This window comes from Manacus candei, unplaced genomic scaffold (genome assembly GCF_025592945.1).
Source record: "Manacus candei isolate 608988 ecotype Guabito, Panama unplaced genomic scaffold, ASM2559294v1 h1tg000017l, whole genome shotgun sequence".
Classification (NCBI taxonomy): Eukaryota; Metazoa; Chordata; class Aves; order Passeriformes; family Pipridae; genus Manacus; species Manacus candei.
The window spans coordinates 17,431,472-17,449,908 of NW_026138065.1; the positions used below are offsets into that span (position 1 = coordinate 17,431,472).

Genomic DNA, 18,437 nt, shown 5'->3' on the forward strand with positions numbered 1-18,437 from the left:
CCTCAGTGTGGTGTGTTTGAGACTGTACTTGGGTCTCTGGTCTCTTGAGAGTCTCTGTGAAGTCATCTTTATTAGAGCTGACGAGCCAAAATATTTCTTCTGGATCTAATTGCTGTTACTGTAACACTAGACAAGAATACACTTGTAAAAATGACAAATTTTTAAGAATGCCTTTGCCCAAAATTTGAATCAATGTTACATTTACATCTTGGTTTGTTTTCTATAAAACTATTTTTTATGCTTAAAGTGAACAACTGTATATTGTGATTTCAGCAAGATTTGCTGAACTTTAAAGTTAGCAATTTTTATCCCAAGTTATTTCCTATGCCCAACTAAACGCTTTAACTGAATGAGAAGCTTTATTTTCATTTTTGTATTCCATTTAAACAATATTTTGAGGTTCTGATGCCCAGCTTAGACCCTCTTGAAGACATTAAGTAACTGCATTTATTAGACTCAAAAAAAAGAAGCATTACATTTCAACAGGGGGATTAGGACAAGGCGGTATAGGTGGGACAGTCCAGTTTGTATAGGGAGACAGCTGAAAACAAGAGGGGTTACACAGTGTGCATGCTCAGTAGTGTGTTCCTGAGAATGGACTTGGGGACTACAGCCAGGGCTGCTCTGGAGTAGTTTCGTGCCTGCATTTCATACTGCGACGTCTCTCTATGGAAACTTCTTGGGCTGTTTAGATCTATGTGGCAGACATATTGAAAACAAACTGATGCCTCTTTTTGAGAATGTAACAGCCCAATTTATCTGTATTTATTTTTTTTTTCCAGTGGAAATCCAAGGTGGTGCAAGAGTAAGTGATGGGAAAATTTGGCCCTTATTTTATTCTTCAATTTTTCCTCAGTCCCTTTTGAGTTGTACTCATATTTTGTACAGGGGATTACTGTCAATTAAAGCCCAAGGTTTTGAAGAAGAGGGGTGGAGGGAAAAAAGGAACTAAATTCTCTCGAAGTTATTTTAGTATACTTTTAAAACATGGAGTAAGCATTAAGAAAAAGGAAGTTAATTACCTATTTCTATGAGATGAGGCAGACAGTAGATTTTGAGGAGTGGAGATGAAGTGCCCATAGCAGACAAAGCTCTCACTGCAGAGCCCTGTTTCCCCCTTTGATATTAACTTATCCCTTTCTAAGACATTTTTGTGGTGGATTTTCAGTCAGGCAGCTGATGCAGAGTTAACAAAAGAGAGTTAAAATTTCCCCTCGTGTTTATGTAGGATAAAACTTTAACCTGTCACGGCTGTGAAGCAAGCTGGATGAGAGCCCTCAGGATAGCCAGCCAGGGATGGTGGAGATGGCTACCATGCCTGCAGCACCGCTGGCCCCGCGGGGCTGGGCTGGGCTCGGGTGTTTCACTCCTGTCATTCAAAGTGAGTCAGATTGCTGCCGTGGTTATTTGGCTGATAGGCTTCAGCTGTTGGGTTGAGTATTTATACACAAATGAGTATGTGTGTGTAAGTAAGTGAGGGAGCAACTGCAGAGTGGGTCAGCTGTCAGGCTGCAGGGTGAGACAGTGGGGCTAAGCAGAGCACCAGATAGGTCTGGGAGGACGGTGAGCAGCAAGTAGGAGTGAGTGCAGGGCAAGCAGCAGGGTGTCTGTTTAGCCTCCCAAGATTACACAAGTGCGTGGGGATGAAGAAGTTGTGCCCAAAACTTTCAGGTTCCTCTTTGACCCTTTCTGTAAGATGGAGCAAATCCTGCTTCTTGTCATGCCTCTGTTTTCTTCTCTAAGGGAGAAATACTCTTAGAGATGTATGAATGAAAGGTTTTATCTGTGCCCCACTCCCTCTCTGTGAAGTGATGTGAATGTGGGCAAGGACCTTCTTCCTCAGGAGGCAGACAGCTCTGCTCCATGTCCTCTTCACTCCTCACACGGGAGTAGGAATAGCAAACCCCAGTCTCTTCTGCTTTCCTTTCCAGGCACACCCTTGTCCTTTTCTTGCAAGAGGAGTGAGCCTCAGCCCCTTTGCAGAAACCTGCAGACTTGCCAGGCTTACCTCTTTCTACCTCCATCACCTGCCCAGTGCTGCTGCCAAAGTCCTGTCATCCTTGTAGAGAGAACAAGCTATTTTTTTTCCCTGAAACAGCAGATTTGATTTTGCCTACGCACCCATAGTAGTTGCTCTGGCTCTGCTCCTGTCCCAGGTGAGCTGCAGGATTCCTACAGGTTCCTCATGTAGTCTAGCTCCATGGAAGGGCTGGTGGAGATGGGTCAGGCTGCTTGGCATTGCTAGGAAAGGTCCTGCCTGATCAGAGTGGGTAAGAAGCCTGTGCAGAAAATGCCATCTACCAGCAGATTCTCAGTGAGGTCTCATGCTTAGAGCAGTGCAATGCAGAGTCTAGAGTGAGGGAATGGGGTTTAATGCTGACTTTTGTGCCCCAGGTTGGACTGTCTGTCCTTTGCTCCTTGCAAGTCTTCACTACCAGTTTTGGGACATCGAAGTAGATGTTGTCAATAGAGAGGACATGTCTGATACTCTCACTGCACTGTTAGAGCCACTGAGCAACAGCAGAGATTTTCTGTCAGCTGAGAAAAGTCAGTACTAATTTAGGTGGGTCTTTTACTTATGTGTTAGCATTACTCAGAAGATGTTTAGCTGAATGTCATGACACTGATATATTTTTTTTACCTCCACCAGGTTTTCTGTTTCACAGATGCAAAACCTTTAGTTGTCCCTTTTAAGAAATGCCACAGAGTTATTCAGAGTTGTTAGATTACTGTTGTAAATAAGGATTTTTGATGCGATGCCTGAACATGGATCTGACAACATCCAATGACTTGTGATAGGTGTTACACATAGTCCAAAGTGGCTCATTATGTTGACTGGGAAAGAAGGAGTAGTGGTGTTATCTTGCTTTTGCTGCACCCCAGAAATTAAAGTGACTGAAAAGAGTCTGTATGGATTTTGTATAACCAGTTAATGTTTTAAACATTTCTCTGTTTGTCTGGAATATTAGCTACCAGTACTTTTGTTGTTGCTGTTGCTAAGTTACATACAAGTGTTTCTTTATGAAATGACACACTTAAAAAAAGCCTCCACTGTTCTGAAAGATTTTGCTGAATCTTGTTTTCTCCTTTTTAATTTTTTTTTTTTAATCCCACTCCCTGCACTTCCTCCCCAGGGCAAAGAGAGATTATAGAAAATTATTCTGTGACAATAGGTCTAGAAATGGCAATGATGGTAATGAAAGAACACAAATGTTTGTTTTTGATTAGGATTACTCTGGTGGGTTATAGTTTTTGTGCACCGTCCTTTACAAAGATGCATCATCCAGTAGAGATAATGCACCAGTTTTCATCGTGCATGCTGGTCTCCTCAGTGCGTGCTAGACCTCTGAAAACTACCACAGTTTTCACTCTGTAACAGCATGGGAGTCCTATGTAGATCAACTTTTAGGGAATGTTTTTGTTCCTTTTGACAGTGGAGAAGTCACTGCTGTTATAAGGGCTGCCTGCTGAAATATGGGGAGTGTTGGTTAGGGTGGTTAAATGATCTGACTTTTGAAAATATTTCTGAAGCTATTGAGCCAAGTTTTGTCCTGGGCTAAATCCACATAACTTCACAGTGTTAGTGCTGCAGGAGCAGAGAGCCTGAAAGCAACTGGTCCATGTCAGTGGGGGTCAGCTGAACAGGGCAGAGAAGACAGAGAGCTCAAAGCATCTTTTACTTCAGCCACCCACTCTCCCAATGGGGCCATGGGCTTTTTCTGCCTCATCTTCCAAAGGGTCTGCTGGTAAATGGGGCAATATTATTGAGTATGTACATACCTGCTAAAAATATGATGAAATGCATGAGAGGTGGCCAGGTGATCTGGGCAGCATCACTGACACACTTCGGAGAATGAGTTTGCAGGGAACAAAAGCAGGGTGCTGGCTCTCTTAACAAGACTGAATTTGTTTTTCTGTAGCCCTTTGAAATCTTTCTGGACAGAGGCTTTTAACTGCAACGTGCTTAGGAAGAAATTTAAAGGAACTTAAGGTTAGGCTACATTATAGGTTCAAACAGGATACGCATCAAATACCTGGAAGGAAAGTATGACTATTTTGGATTGCAGGGCAGCCCAGATTTCACAGAGAAATGCCATTTCAAAGCTCCAAGGCAGACACAACAGTTTTCCTGAAATAATACCAGCAGTAATCCCTTCAAACATCCCCAAGTGTATTGGCTCACGCATGTTTTAAAATTCTTTCTCCGTTTTGTTATAAGAAACTTGCATATTTCTCTCCCCTTCACCATATGAAAATCTTCTAAGAATTTTTTATGAGCTTTTGTAGACTTCAGAATAAGCCCTCCTTCCCCTCCCCTTCCTTACTTTCTAATCCAATTTAGTCAGATAGTTACTTCAAATCCCTTGGAGGCCTGTAGTTTGTTCATTCTCCCACAGTGCTGAGATTTCCCTCCAGCCCAGCTGGCAGGAGTTTTTAGAAATAACAATATCTCAGGGGGAAGGAGCTGAAGATTGAATGGGGTCTTTTGTCCAGGTCTCTATGAAGCCAGATTAATTATGCATTGCAGAACACAGTTTAAAGCTCTGAATTAGGTCCTCATTGCAATGAAAGGAGAGCACAGGCTTGAAAACTGAAAGAATTCCCATTTCCATCAGAGGGACAGACATATAATGACTGAAAGCAGGAAGAATTTTTGAAAATTGCAATTAAACAGTATTTTGTATTTACCACTCAGTAGCAGTTGTCTTAAGCATTTACAAAAGTGATTCTTTGACATTTTTTCACATGATCGCTCCATAGGTGGCTGGACTTTGAGGATTTTCAAGTCTTTTCTGTGTTACTAGGCTACTCTTGAAAGTACTTGTGCTTTGATGAATGAGAGAGGTTTTTTTTGGCCAGCACTTACCTGAATAGAGGTCTTTAAAACCTCAGCAGTACAATTAGCAGTTGGTCAGATGATACTGATGGTACAGGAAAAAAGCGAATGGTTTTCTCCTTTATTTCTGGGGATTTTCTAAAGCTGCCTGACCCAGTGTGATGTGCAATAACAACATTTTTCTTGGTTTCCTAATGCACTTTAATTCCAGTTTGAGGAAAGTAAAACTCTTTTTGTGGATAATAAGTCCATAGTGTTATACAGATGCCTAATAAAAAGTTGTCCACAGACATTTGTATTCATAATGACACTTTCTGTCAGGGTGGGAGGTTGTGTTTTGGTAGAAGCCACAAGCGGGATAAGGATAAGGTTAGCTATGAAACCTCTTACACTAAATATCCTTAGTACTCTCAGATACGATCAAACTCAGATGGATAGAGTGCAAGCAAAATAAACTGATTATTTTCTTTTTTATCATAATCTTGAAATCCCATGTGTGGAATAACACACTGCAAAGTAACTATGCCATAGTGACTCTGCAGTTCAATTAATTTTAATTAAAAATTACCAGCTGTAAATATGCAAAGAGATAGCCACATGAATATTTGGAAGGATAGCAGTGTTTTGGGGCTGAGTAAATGATTTACTGAATCACACTAGAAAATCTACAAGTAGGAACTTAGTGTGGAAATCATTTGATACAAATATTATGCAGGAGAAGCATTTTTACAGACCAAACAGATTAATGGAAATTAATAAAGTGTTTGGTCTATATCTGAGGCACAAGGTTCATCCTAGATTGTTTCCGCGTTGCTGTTCAGGAAGTGCAAAGAGTTAATTGGGAGCTATGTTGACCAAAAGCAATTGCTGCTGGCAGGGAATGGAGGAATGGGTACCTTTGGCAATAGTCTCCTATAGTTTGCCTTAAAGAGGGCACAGCATCAGAGCGAACATGGCTGTGTAGCAGTTCCCAACTAGTGTGCAGTTATGGAGAAGCTGCCTACAGCTGGCCTAGTCCAGAGTCATCCCAAGTTACTCTACCTTGTGGTGTCAGAATGGGGCTGGTTGAGAGAGAGTGAGAAGTGTGCTGTAATGTCTTTCTAAGACACATCCAATGCTGGTTTACCTTGTACCTCTGTCTTTGCTTCTCCTTTGGGTCTGCTTTGCTCTTTTGCAACAGGAGTCAAAGAGCCTTGTTTTTCTTCTCTCTCTGCTTGTCCTGGAATGAACCAGATGTAGTAATTAGTACTTCCCAAGCCTTTTCCAAAACTCAAATTGAAATAAGGTTTCTCTGATTTGAAAGAAATGCAAGTGTTTCCTATCGTCCCTCTATGCCAAGGAGGAATGCAAACAGCTCCTGCTGAATTCAAGTGCTTGGTGAATAAAGGGTCCAGAGAAGTTAATGGCAAAGCTGGAAATATCCAGCTCCCCAGGTGTGCAACAGTGGTCTAACTCTTAATGTCAGCCATTTGAACCTTCTTATTGGTAGGTTTTGGACCACACACAAACTCTGTCCAGGTGGTCTCTAGAAAATATGAACGAAAGCCAGGTTTGCCTGATAACTTGCAGAGTAACAGTAGGGCTCACCACAGTGGTTATAATGCTGTCCACAAGAGATCTTTTCCGTGTCACTGATCTTGCATTAAACACAAAAGTTGTTTCTAAGGTAAATTCTTAGGTAAAGTCTCAGGGCTTCCAGGCTTGGTGAGTCTGCAAGCTTGGGCTCAACTTCTTGGGGCCACAGGATAGGTGGAATCCCAGCTGCTGGGCTGAGAGTAAACAAAAGGATCTCACAGTCTTCCAGAAGAGTGTCTTACTTGGTGAATCTCGATTTGAAAGTCTGTACATGAGGAAATCTTTCCATTAAAACAAAATAAAAATGAATATATTAATCCTCCTGCCTTGAACTTATAGTTCATAAAAACTAGAAAGATAATGAAGTTAATGCCAGGACTAGGAGTATAGTGTCCTTTAGATGTCCATTATCTGAACATTCTAGACAATCCTGTTAAAAAGACTTCTATATTTAATTTATTTAATTCCTTTCCTCCTCAGACTTCAGCTCTTACATTTGGAGAAGTTCTGAGTTTCTTCAGCAGAAGGTCATACGTTTTTTTATGGTTCTTAAAAATATTACTTAAAAAATTATCCATGTGCTTTTGAAAATCCTGTTTACCTAGCTTGAATTTCTGTTGAAATATTTCTCTGTCATTCTTCTCATTGTCCAAACACAAGAATGCAAAGAAAAACTAGGTAGAAAAATGCCTCTAATGTCTGAAAGTGACCAATGTAAATCCTGTATACCATTAATGTTACTGTAAAGCTGAAGACAAGAATTCTGCACATTAAAATTATGTGAACTTCAAAACAGCAAACCAGCATTGCCATGATGACTGATACACAGTTATCTCTGTTAGTGAGAGATAAGAAAAGTTTGTAATCATAGTTGGTCTTTTTTCTTTTCTTTCTAAGCAGGCCTTGAAGTTACTCTCCTGAACCCTACAGGGACAGTTTCAGGTGACCTAAAAATGCCAGTTTTGTCTAGTTTTACTGTAAAATCCAGGATCTTCAACACTTGAAAATCTGATATGTGGAAGTAGACGCTCAGCTTCAGGGTTCAGCGGTTTGAGCCAAGTAACCCTTGTGTCTTAGCTGGAGTATTTGCTTTCATATCAAGAAGCATGCTGCTTCCACTCAAATCTTTTGGTGTTTTTTTGAGCCGAGATATTTTTACACAGATTGCTTTTACTGGACTAGTTTAGTTTCTGAGTTCTGCATATGTGCAGTTGTAAAGAAATCAAATATTACAGCTGGAAACTGTGAGATCAGCCTTGTTACTGCCCCGGCCTCCCATCTACCGTGAAAACAAACACAGTTTTCTTCTCATGTCTGCCAGCAGGAAGGGGGTGGGGAGGCAGGCAGAGAGGCAGAGGAAAGTTTTTCTTCAAAAAGGAAGAAGGTCAACTATTTTGGGAAACTAAAACCTCTCAGCAATTAGAAAAATTCTTTTCTCTTTGCTCAGTAATTAGAGAAGTCTGCAGGCAAGCAGTAATTGCAGCAAACAGTAGAGCCTTGCAGATGGACGAGAGGTAAATGCATGTCTTTGCCTTTGCAGAAACATGTCTGCAGAAGATGAAGTGGATAGCATATTTTGCTGTGCCAACAGTTAAATTATAACACAGAGTCTATAAATCTCTGCACTGGATAAATCAGTTCATCAGGTACAGTCAGTCAGCTGATGTGCTGAAGGCAAGGACTGCGTGACTGATTTCCACCCGCTGCTTCTGACGTCTCTGTGGGACTTACTGTGTTTCTAAAGGCTGTATCTGCTGAAGACAGGGAAACAAATAGATCTTGGAGAAATTCTTACTGACGATGCAAAACAATGAAAAATTTTAATTCAAAACATAGAAAAATATAAATGCTAAATCTGGGAGGTTCCTTATTTGGCTGAAGAAACTACAGAATAACTGGTTAATATGGTTAACATAACTTTGTTATGGAGTCCTTGAGTCAGCCTCGCACGTTATGCCATGAGTTCAGTGTCTCTACACTCTTCTGGCAAGCAGACCCTCAAAGGAGTCCACACAGAAAAATACAGACATGTTCCTCGTTACTTTCTTGGATGTATTTGTGAGTGTCCTTTATTTCTTTAGGTTTCACCTCATTCCAATTAATAGTTAGAAAACTAGGACAGGGTAAGATCTGAAAGGTATATTTTTGAAATGGTCTATTTAAGTCATCTCGTCTTATGTTCTTCTAGTTGGGTTTTCATGCTATGAAGATTCTCTTGTATTTTCTAAGACATTATTCCAAAACCTGATACTTTTTGTTCAACAGTTTTTTTCTTAATACATGTATAATTTTTCAATGCCTATGGTTCTAATTTGTTCCCTTCATTCTTCATTTGTTCCCCATATTCTGGTGTTTACATCGCAAATACTACTAGACTGCTCTTTACAGTCCTTTCTCTGAAAGCTCTTAAATATGTTATAAATGAGTTTATACAGAAAATTAAATAGTAATCTACTACAAAGCATTTCTCACCTCAGAAACTTCCCTAGTTTTCATCATATGGTTCTGGTAATCTGATGCTCAACTGACTGTAGTATTCCACGTAGGATCATATGGGAACTGTATAAGCTATTAAAATGTACAGTCTGCACTATCTCCAGATGTGTATGTGCATGCAATGCAAATTTGTATTGATCTTTGCAGCTGTGTTGCAAGATGTTGCTTATTGACTGTCTGCAATCCCTCATAGATGCCCTTTGTTCTTCATTTCTTGAGTTTTCAATCTCATTGTGGACATACGTGAGGATGTTTTCTTCCAGATGAATTCAACTGTTTTTGTAGTCTTCCAGTGGCCATGCCTCCTTTTTGTTCAGTTATATCTGTGGAAAGCATAAGTTTTCACTTCTCGCACATCCTTTAGGAAGAACTATAACACAGAACCAATTCAGCTGTCTTTCTTTTTGTGCTTTCAGTGAGGGTTTAGCAAAATACCTAGTAAAGTGATTCAAACCATGCTGCTCAATGTACCTATCCACTGGTTGCCAGAACTGGGTACCTCAGTGGAAGTGCATCCTGGAAGGCACAGAGTCCACACCACCAGCATGGAATCTGTAGCCTTTGTCTTAACTGAAGAGCTTTCTTCGGTATTCATGATTTTCTCAACCAGTGGACTGTTTCATTTCTCCATCTTGAAGATAAAATAACTTTTACTCAAAATGTACTCTAATTGAGCTTTGTGCTGCCCTCTCCATTTCCCTGCAATACCTTGCCTGGTCATTGGCTTTACAGGCAGCTGTGTTTGGAGAGGAACACAGTGAGGAAGGGCCTGCAAGAATCACAAGAGAAAGATCCTTTCCTAGTGTTGGGTGTACACAGTCTTCTCAGACCATATATGCAATAACCTTTTCTTCCCCAGATTCCCATTGTTATAACCACCATTTCTGTTTCAGACGTGGTGTTAAGCAAAAAATTTCTTTCACTACTGATGATTTTCTTATAATGTTTCCAGCCTTTTCAGACCAAGTTGAAACAATATTTACAGCATCATTGTGTCAAAAGTTATTTTTATGTTTTATTGTTTTCATTAAGTATTTTAAATGCATATGGTATTTAAAATTTTATTTAATTTTTATTAAAAAACTTGTGTGTCTTCTGTAGCATTTTGCTACCTAGAGTAACATGGAACGGAGGGGGCAAAAAAAGGATTTGGGAGATCTGGTGTGTCCATCATCTGAGACAGATGTTTCATTTCTGTCAGTTTTTTTTAGAACACATACCCACATTGCAGAGAGTTAGAGTAGCTTGGATGCTATGGGGAGGGAAGAAGGAGGGAGAGATTTTGGTCAACAGTCAGATATTTGCTCCAAGTCTTTCATCTGACAGTGCCTGTGTCTTTCCTGTGCTGATCACAAGATCATTAGATTATAGAGGAACACAATTAGTGAGGCTGATACTAGCCATAAAATTTTCTGTCATGTGTTGAGATTACTATGCATTTGTAAACTCCTACATCATTAACTTAAATTGACAGTTTATTGGGATGCATAAGTATCCTGCTTTGAGCTCATTCTCTTATTTTTTTTTGCCGGGGTGCCTCTGTGATGGGACCGATGTTTTTGTATCTAGGAGTACTAGTGGAAAGTCTTGGAGAAGATCCAGCCAAAGGTTTAAAAATGGCTATTGCTATAACCCCAAACATTTGTTATTTCATTGCTCATCCTCTCTTCTCAGATGTCTTCCTATGAATGCAGTATGACGCATCAAAAAAACCCAGTGAAGCCCTCCAACAAATATTTGTTCACAGTAGGTGCATGATTCATGAGGCGTTGTTCTGCCAGCATATGGACATGGGGGTTTTTTGTCCTGTTTATTATTAACCATTTGAAATCTTATAAACTTTTATAATATTGCACTTCAGTGTCTATATTGGAGACTACAGAATTTCCTTTATTTGAGATGCTATAAACAAAGTAATTTCATGAATCACTATGCCATAGGGACTGGTGTAGTTATTGTTTTTAATAAAAGTTACTGGCATCCTTAAGTTTTTGCTCACTAATGGGTGGAGATTTAGTGTGGGTTTTCTCACCAAGGCCTAGGAAGGTCCATGATGTAAGTCTTAGATAGTCCAGTCCTAAGTGGATGCCAATCAGTAAAGGAGAAATGCATTTCACCTACATTTAATGGTCTAAATGTGACTTTAGATGCACATGAGCAATTTGTTCTTCTGTTTTCTTTTTTCATTAATAGAAATAGGCCTGTATCCAGAGAGTGATTCATCTGAACTACATAAACTACCTAAAATAAGGATGAGATGATTACTCTCTGGTAGTCCCTAATACTTTTCTGATGAATAGGGTGCAGGAACCCTAGATGAGGTTTAGAGGTGATACCCAACTTTTACATAGGTAAAAGCAGATGGGATGAATCTTGCCAACAAAGACAACCATAGCATTCAAACAAATATCAACTCAACACTTCAAATACCTTCTACTACTCTGAAATGGAGTGAGTCAAAGAGAGTAAGAGTGAGAATTGACATGCACCACGCACATATTTCTGTGGACTGTAGAAGGAATTAATTAAAACTATGGTCCTGAATGAAAAAGCAGTATTTTCTATTCAATGTAAGTATGAACACAATTGTACCTTATACCTCATTGACTAGTTGCACAAAATTATTGTGATTGGCTTGGAATGTAAATAGGACCACAAATCTTGTGATAGTTCTTGTACTGCTACTTTCTGAGTGTGCAGAAGCTTCAGTTTGGAAGGCATTTTAGGAAACATCTGTTTCAGAAAGCAGGACTGACACTTTACCAGGGAATGAGAGTTTGCTGTACTGTGTTCTGATGAAAATCCTTGCAGCAATCCTTAACTGATGGCGCTGAGAAACGGAGTGGAGCAAACTGGTGAAAGTAGCTATTTCTGCTACAGTGCTTTCCACAGGTCATCCAGCTTTCCGAGATCCATTGTCTATTTTGGCTGTAAGACAAATAGTCTGTGTTTTCTGAAATTGAGGTTAGACCTTATGAACATGTCGTAGTCGTGTTTTGAAGATTAGATACTGTAATAATTTATCTTCCTTCAGTAATGATTTTTGAAAAGTGTCCAGGTTCCTATGCCTCTATAACTGCTGCTGAAGTCAATGGTATCAATCAGAAAGTGGTTTATTGCAAAGGGTTCATTTCAGAACTGGGGTTTTTTTTCACTCTAGTTTATATGATCATAACTTGCTTTCTTAGTCAAGTGAACACTAAAGTTGGTTAATTTCCATTTTCCATAGCAATATTTTCAAACCACGAATGGTCTCATTCTCTTCTCACTTCAGATCAATATTGACATGACTTCTGTTTGGTAGTAGTGTCAATATTACTAGGCCCAGGTACATTATTATAAGTTTTGTTTAAATTCAGGCTAATTTCAGCTTACCATGCAATTTTTCAGTATTATCTAACATTGTACTATAACTCTAACAGCTAATCAACAATTTGTTCAAAACGTACTCCAGAATTTGTATTTAGGACTTGAAGAATTTGAGTTTTAAATCATATGCAGTAACTCTGTTTATGTGTTTTCTTTTGCTTTGCAAAACCAACAAAATCTTTAGCAAATTGCTGTTTTATGTAGATTCATAGGCAATTGACCTTATTTTGCAAAGCATGTATAACATAAATGAGACATTAAGATTTTGAAGTTTAATATGCTGGAGGGAGAAAAGAAACCAAATTAAATAACACCTTGTAGCAATAAATATTTTATTTTGGTTATGGTGTGACATTCAACGACTGCAAGCTATACAAATCAGGATTTCTATTCTTTGCTTATGCAGCTGCTCCTTTACACGTTTCATTCACAATGTTTTTTCATGAAGTTGCAAGCTGACACTTGCCGTGTTTTCTGTTCATTTTTCTCAGAGCTCTAGATTGGAATGACAACCAAATACGAAGTGTGTTTGAATCTGTGAGCTATGTTTGATTTCTGTAGGCATAGGTCCAACATCAGTATAACTCTGTGCTGTCTTTTTCTGAAAAAATGCAAAGCATTTTAAAAAGAGGTTGGTACCATTAGCCCTATTTATTCTAGCTATAAAAACTGAGGCAGGTCTTGTGTAGCTTTGTGGCCTACAGTCAGCTAAGCAATATTGCCTGGGTTTCACTAGGAACTCATGGAAGCAGGACTCATGAGGTTTTTGAAGTGGTTGTAGGATTTGAGGTCTGAGTCATGATGGGCAGTTCTTGCTGTGTTTTATTGAAGTTTAAGGTATTTCTTATAACTAGGATCTTGAACCTGTAGCACTTGAGTTCTGCAGCTGATTCTGTCATTGACTTGGGAACATGGTCAACATTTCTGTGCTTCAGAGTAATATAAATGAATCCGTTAGCTTCACTGCAAGAATTAACTAATGTTTGGAGTTGCTAAAGTGAAAAGAATCTTATTATTTACCAATTGATGTTTAATATTAGTAACTTTAAATGCTCTTTTTATTGAAACAAAGATTAATTTTCCTCCACATATATGTCTTGAGACTTCTTAGACCACAAATTAATAGAGCAGAAGTATTTCTGATCTTTGTCTAACTGAGAATTGAAGACTGATTTTTTTTTTTTTTTAAAAGGTACCTCATAATTTTCTATTTCCTTCTTTCTAGGATTTATCATTTTAACCCAAGGAAACTAGAATGGACAAATAAACAAACAAAATCCCTGATATTTAAGGTAAAATAATTGAAGAAAAAATTATTCTTAAATGTAAGATAATGAAGTTATTTGAAAATTAACTGTGTCTGAAAGAATAATAAAACTTTCTATTGCTGTTTTAGAAATAACTTTTATATTTTTCAAGTTTCATCTCCTTTATTTCAACACACATGATGAAATACATTGAGATTTACATATGGATATTTTATCTGTCAATCTATCTAATTGTGCTTTGAAGGTTTTTATCAGTACACTTTTCCAGTACCTTATAAATCATTACTTTAACATTAAACATATCTTGCCTAGATATCCTGACTCCAAGTATCTGTGTTGAAGTCTGCTGAAAGAAATGGGAATCCTTTGACTGAATGTCATGGATTCAACATCCCAAACACATTTGGGCTTAAATTTTGTATTTACTTGGACACAATGATATGAATCAAATTTCTCTCTTTCTTAAAGAATAGGCTGTCTGTTAACTATATCAGCAACTACACTGAAAACAGAATTAAAAAAAAGCACAGTTTAATAGTGTTAATAGTATGGGCACTTTATACTTATTCTAACCCTTATTGCAATTTTACTTAACTTTTATTTTTTATATTTAGATTTAATCAAGGAATTAGATTGCTGTTATTTACATGCTGAAATATATTGACTAATATTTACACATTTATGTACTGGTATAAAAAACCCCCGATTAATACAGATTGAAAGAGCTGTCCTGCATTATTCCTCTTTATGAACTCTAATTTAGACATCTTAAATACTTACATGCTCTTATCCATGTGCCTGGTTGATTTTAATGATATAAAAGTGGCAGAGTGACTACAAATGAAATTCCTCACTCAACAGGTCATCCAATAATTACTTCTGCAAAAAATTGCAGAATTTTCCTAAAAAGTGCCTCAAATGATTCCATCAGGGGTAAATACATTTTTGGGAGGCAGAAATTTAGGTCTTTATTTTCAAAATTAAGTCAGAAAAGCTATTCAATCAATACTGCATTGTGATGAATATACTTTTGATTGTAAATGCAGTGTTTCTTTTGCACTTGCCAAAGAAATGAGGTTTTCCAAATGATAAGCAAGGAAAAACAGCCTGTTTCAGAGATATGGGAGGGGCAAAACTATGTTTCCTCCTTTATTTTTATTTTCTTCTGGCACAAACCAGTGAAGGCATTTAGGGAAGAGATCAGTCTCCTCAAGAAATGACCAGAGATCGTTGGGAGGAAGGGAGAAGAGATTGAGGGAAAGCACAAAGTGCTGCCATCGGCGAGGGCCAAGACAACTGAATCAGGGTGATACAGACTTTTCATTATCAGAAACAATTGCTCTGTCAGGAGCAACATGGGACTTCATGCAATGTTTTTGAACTCTGATTCCTGATAGGAGTGCGTTACATAACTTTTGCTTTGTGAGTGCTGGCAACTGGCAACCTACAGAAAGACACAGCCAAAAGCACTGTGCTCAGCTGCTTGCTTTTTTTTTTTTTTCCAAAATCACCTATATCTGGGCCAAGCATTAAACAGACCAGCCTATCTTTACCCTTTCCCCTGCCCCCTCCATCAACAGAAGCCTGGTTTTCATCACAGATTAATAAATGAAATCTTTTATCATTTTACTGTGCTTCCCACAGCATTTTGGTGGGAGTTAACAATGCTCCAAGTCAATATTGCCACAGTGCTTGAAATGTCTTTGCATGTTTGTTCACTTGAAAGAGTTGTGGCGGTGGGATTAGAGAAAGACTTTTAAACTGTCAGTGTGTACAGCCTCAGAAACTTCGAGATGGTTTTGTTTGCATTTGGTTGGACAAAAATCTGTTATGGAACTGTTGCTATTGCTTTTGTCTTTCAGTTTTATAATAACAATATTTTTTTTTAAAAAAGAGCCCATGTTATATCTTCCGCTGTCTCCTGAAGTGATTATTTATATCATTTGCTGTTAAGGAAATATGTCTAAGTGCTGAGGAATTTTAATTAAGCAGACTCAGCTGGAACAAATAGCTGTAGGATTTCACAATACTGTTCTGAAATTATTGGCAGGCCCACAAGCCAGGGAAATTCTTGAATTTTGGGGTTTTACCATGGTGGACATAGCCATTAAATTTTTCTTACTTGTTTTCAAATTAATGGCTTTGTAGACCATGTTGTTTCACAATTGCTGTCAGTGGTTGTTCCTCTTTCTTACTTTCTCTTCCATCTACCCTAAAAAAGATACAATTTTAGCAAAACAAGCAGAACCTCTTCCACATTTCTAAGAGAAGTGCTTATTGGACTAAACACCATAGGATTTCTTTGTGTTCAGATGAGTTATTTATGGGAAAAAATTGGGTTTTTTTTCCTTGGAGGTGGAGGCAATTCTGCCGAGCCCTTGAGGGCAACCACACTTGTAGGTATTTACTGAATTTGTGAAAATCTAACAGTAAAGGCGTATATTAAATTCTGCTGCAATATATCCTTTTCTGTGTAGTATGCTCACCAAAAAACAAGTTAAAACTTTTCTGTGTTGTGTAACTCTAATTCTCTGTTTATATGGTAAACACTTCTCTGTTTTGTTTTCCAAGGGCCGTCATTCCCTGCCTGCCTAATCTACTGTTGCTAACAAAAACGACAGTAACAAACCAGGGAGGAACAGCCTTCTCTGGCCCTTTGTTTTCACTCTGCTGGGTGAACACCTGTTTTTTTTTTTTTCCCTTTGCCTTTTCTCTTTTCTCCTTTTCTCTTCAGGGAAAGGAAACCATTTGTATGTTGCATTAAGGAAAAGTGATTGAAAAGTGGAAGCCCATACTTTTCCCTTCAGCAAGCGGAGATCTGTTTTCAGCCTGATGTTTGGTGAAAGGAAGCTTCAGAGCTGCAGGCCAGCTGCCAGGAATGTCTGATTTCCTTTCCACCCACTCCTATGATCCTCCCTTTTGGCAGTGATTACCGATGACCACAGCTGTCATGCTAGGTCATGGTAAGCTGTCAAGCAAGGTAGTACATGAGATATACAAGGCCCAGTCCTTGATCTGTGCTGAAGAACAAGATCTTAAATTGAATCTGGTATCAGCCAGTGCGTGAGCATACCACAGCAAGAAGCGTCGGGCTGATGTCAGCTTGTCATTCCGGTTTCTTGAGAAGGTGGGCAAGCAGTAGGTGCTTTTCTAAGCTTTACATAGCTCATAATATCCTGAAGCATGAGGAGGGGTTACAATTTAGTCAGAACAGCTGATTGTCAAGAATGAGCAAGTCTTCCAGCCAACTGAAATGAGAAATAGCACTTTGCATTGCTCTCACCCAACAAGTATGTAACGATACAGGACAACTCCATAACCAGTGATCAGAACAAGAGCATTCAGGTGGTTATGCTGCATGCAGCACTCTATGGGTGACTGACTGTTGACATTATAGATGTGACTGAAAATCAACACAGGACTGCAGACTTCAGAAAATGATGGATACTGTTGTCAGGGGCATAACTTCTAAAAATAGGACTTGCAGTCTACGTAAGGCAGTATTTTGTTAAGCTTCATATGTGCAGTGCCAAGTGCATAAGTGTCTTCTGAAGAGTTAGTATTTTACTACGTTTTATACTGTTATGCTGGCTTTAGAAAGTGCTTTTTGCTGTAGCATCTGTTCTGCTTCTAACAGCATATTAAATGACATGACTAAAATCCGTTAGGTGTTTGCTCTGTATGCCTTCCTCCACAGGGGGAGGCATTTGTGATGAAGTGTTTGTTTTTAAAACATATAAGAACAGGTTGCTTTCTGTTTCCCAGAGGAAAAAAGATCAACACTAGAGGGACAGAAGGTCATAAACACTGTGATTGTCCATTGTTTTTGTGGGAGTTTTTTGCCACTTTAGGCTGGCAGAGCCAAGGAATTTGCCTTCAAAAAAGCCTCAGGGCATGTGGATGTAGGTGATGCTGATTTCTTTTGGTTCTCGTTTTAGATGACTCCTGTTCCAGTTGGGAGGTTGAGCACCTTAGCAAGTTCCATCTGAACTTCATTTGGTATGATTTACTTCAGAATAGTAAACATAATTTCAGTTCTTTTGCTCTCTGTTCTCACAAAACACCTATGGCTATGTAACAAATCTTACATAAAATTAAATTTGACTTTATTAAGCTCTTACACAAGGTTGGTAGAAAATTCCAGGAATCCTCTGGACAAGAGCCAGTTTCTTTACAGATTTCTCCTGGTCAAACAAGGCAACTAATGACTAATTTTCAAAAGGCTGGGGAATCCACAGCTACAGCTAAGAGGGGTAAAAAAATGTAATAAATAAACAAGTCTATATACAAACCCTTCCTCAGGAAACCAGCATGGGAAGCACAGACATTTAGAATGACAATCCAACATGTTTTGCCAAAGAGAGACTTTCCAAAACAGCTGTAGAAATGGTTACAGTTTCCTTGAACGTCCATTTTAATGGCATTATAGCCTCAACTGTTTATATTTTAACCTAATAGTTTTCATGCTGTTAGCCATATTTATTGCAATTGTATAAAGTTTTAAACCTATATAAGTAACCCGTGAGAGGGAGTGACAGACTTCAACAAACACTGCTGCCCATGAACCTGGTTACCTTCCAACCTCTGTTCATTCAGGTACAGTCGGTCTTGAGGCTGTGACAGAAGCTGTTGTTCGGTCTCCCTGTGGGATACTACATTTGCTTCATTTGTTCAGAAAGCTTTTCATAACTGTCCCATGTCTGGAGCACTCAGGTGGGAATATACTTCCTCTCTTTGAATAATGGCTGAACTCCCAGTGGAAGAGGAGGTATTTAAATAACTGTGTTGCCATGTAGAGTATCTCATGATTTCAATCCTCAGAGTCCCTGAGCTATCTGAACACATATTTATAATCAGCTTGGTGAATACTCTCTCTGGCTATTTATCAGCTG

General features: G+C 38.7%; 1 protein-coding gene across 1 annotated transcript in view; it reads left to right on the forward strand.

Annotated features, from left to right (window-relative positions):
* The window catches only part of LOC127469156 (uncharacterized), a 643,570-nt gene that overhangs the window by 294,802 nt on the left and 330,331 nt on the right, over positions 1-18,437 (forward strand). The window contains exon 11 of the mRNA XM_051783174.1: positions 13,503-13,569. The gene's annotated coding sequence lies outside the window, so the exon portion shown is untranslated. The remainder of the gene's footprint in view (positions 1-13,502; positions 13,570-18,437) is intronic.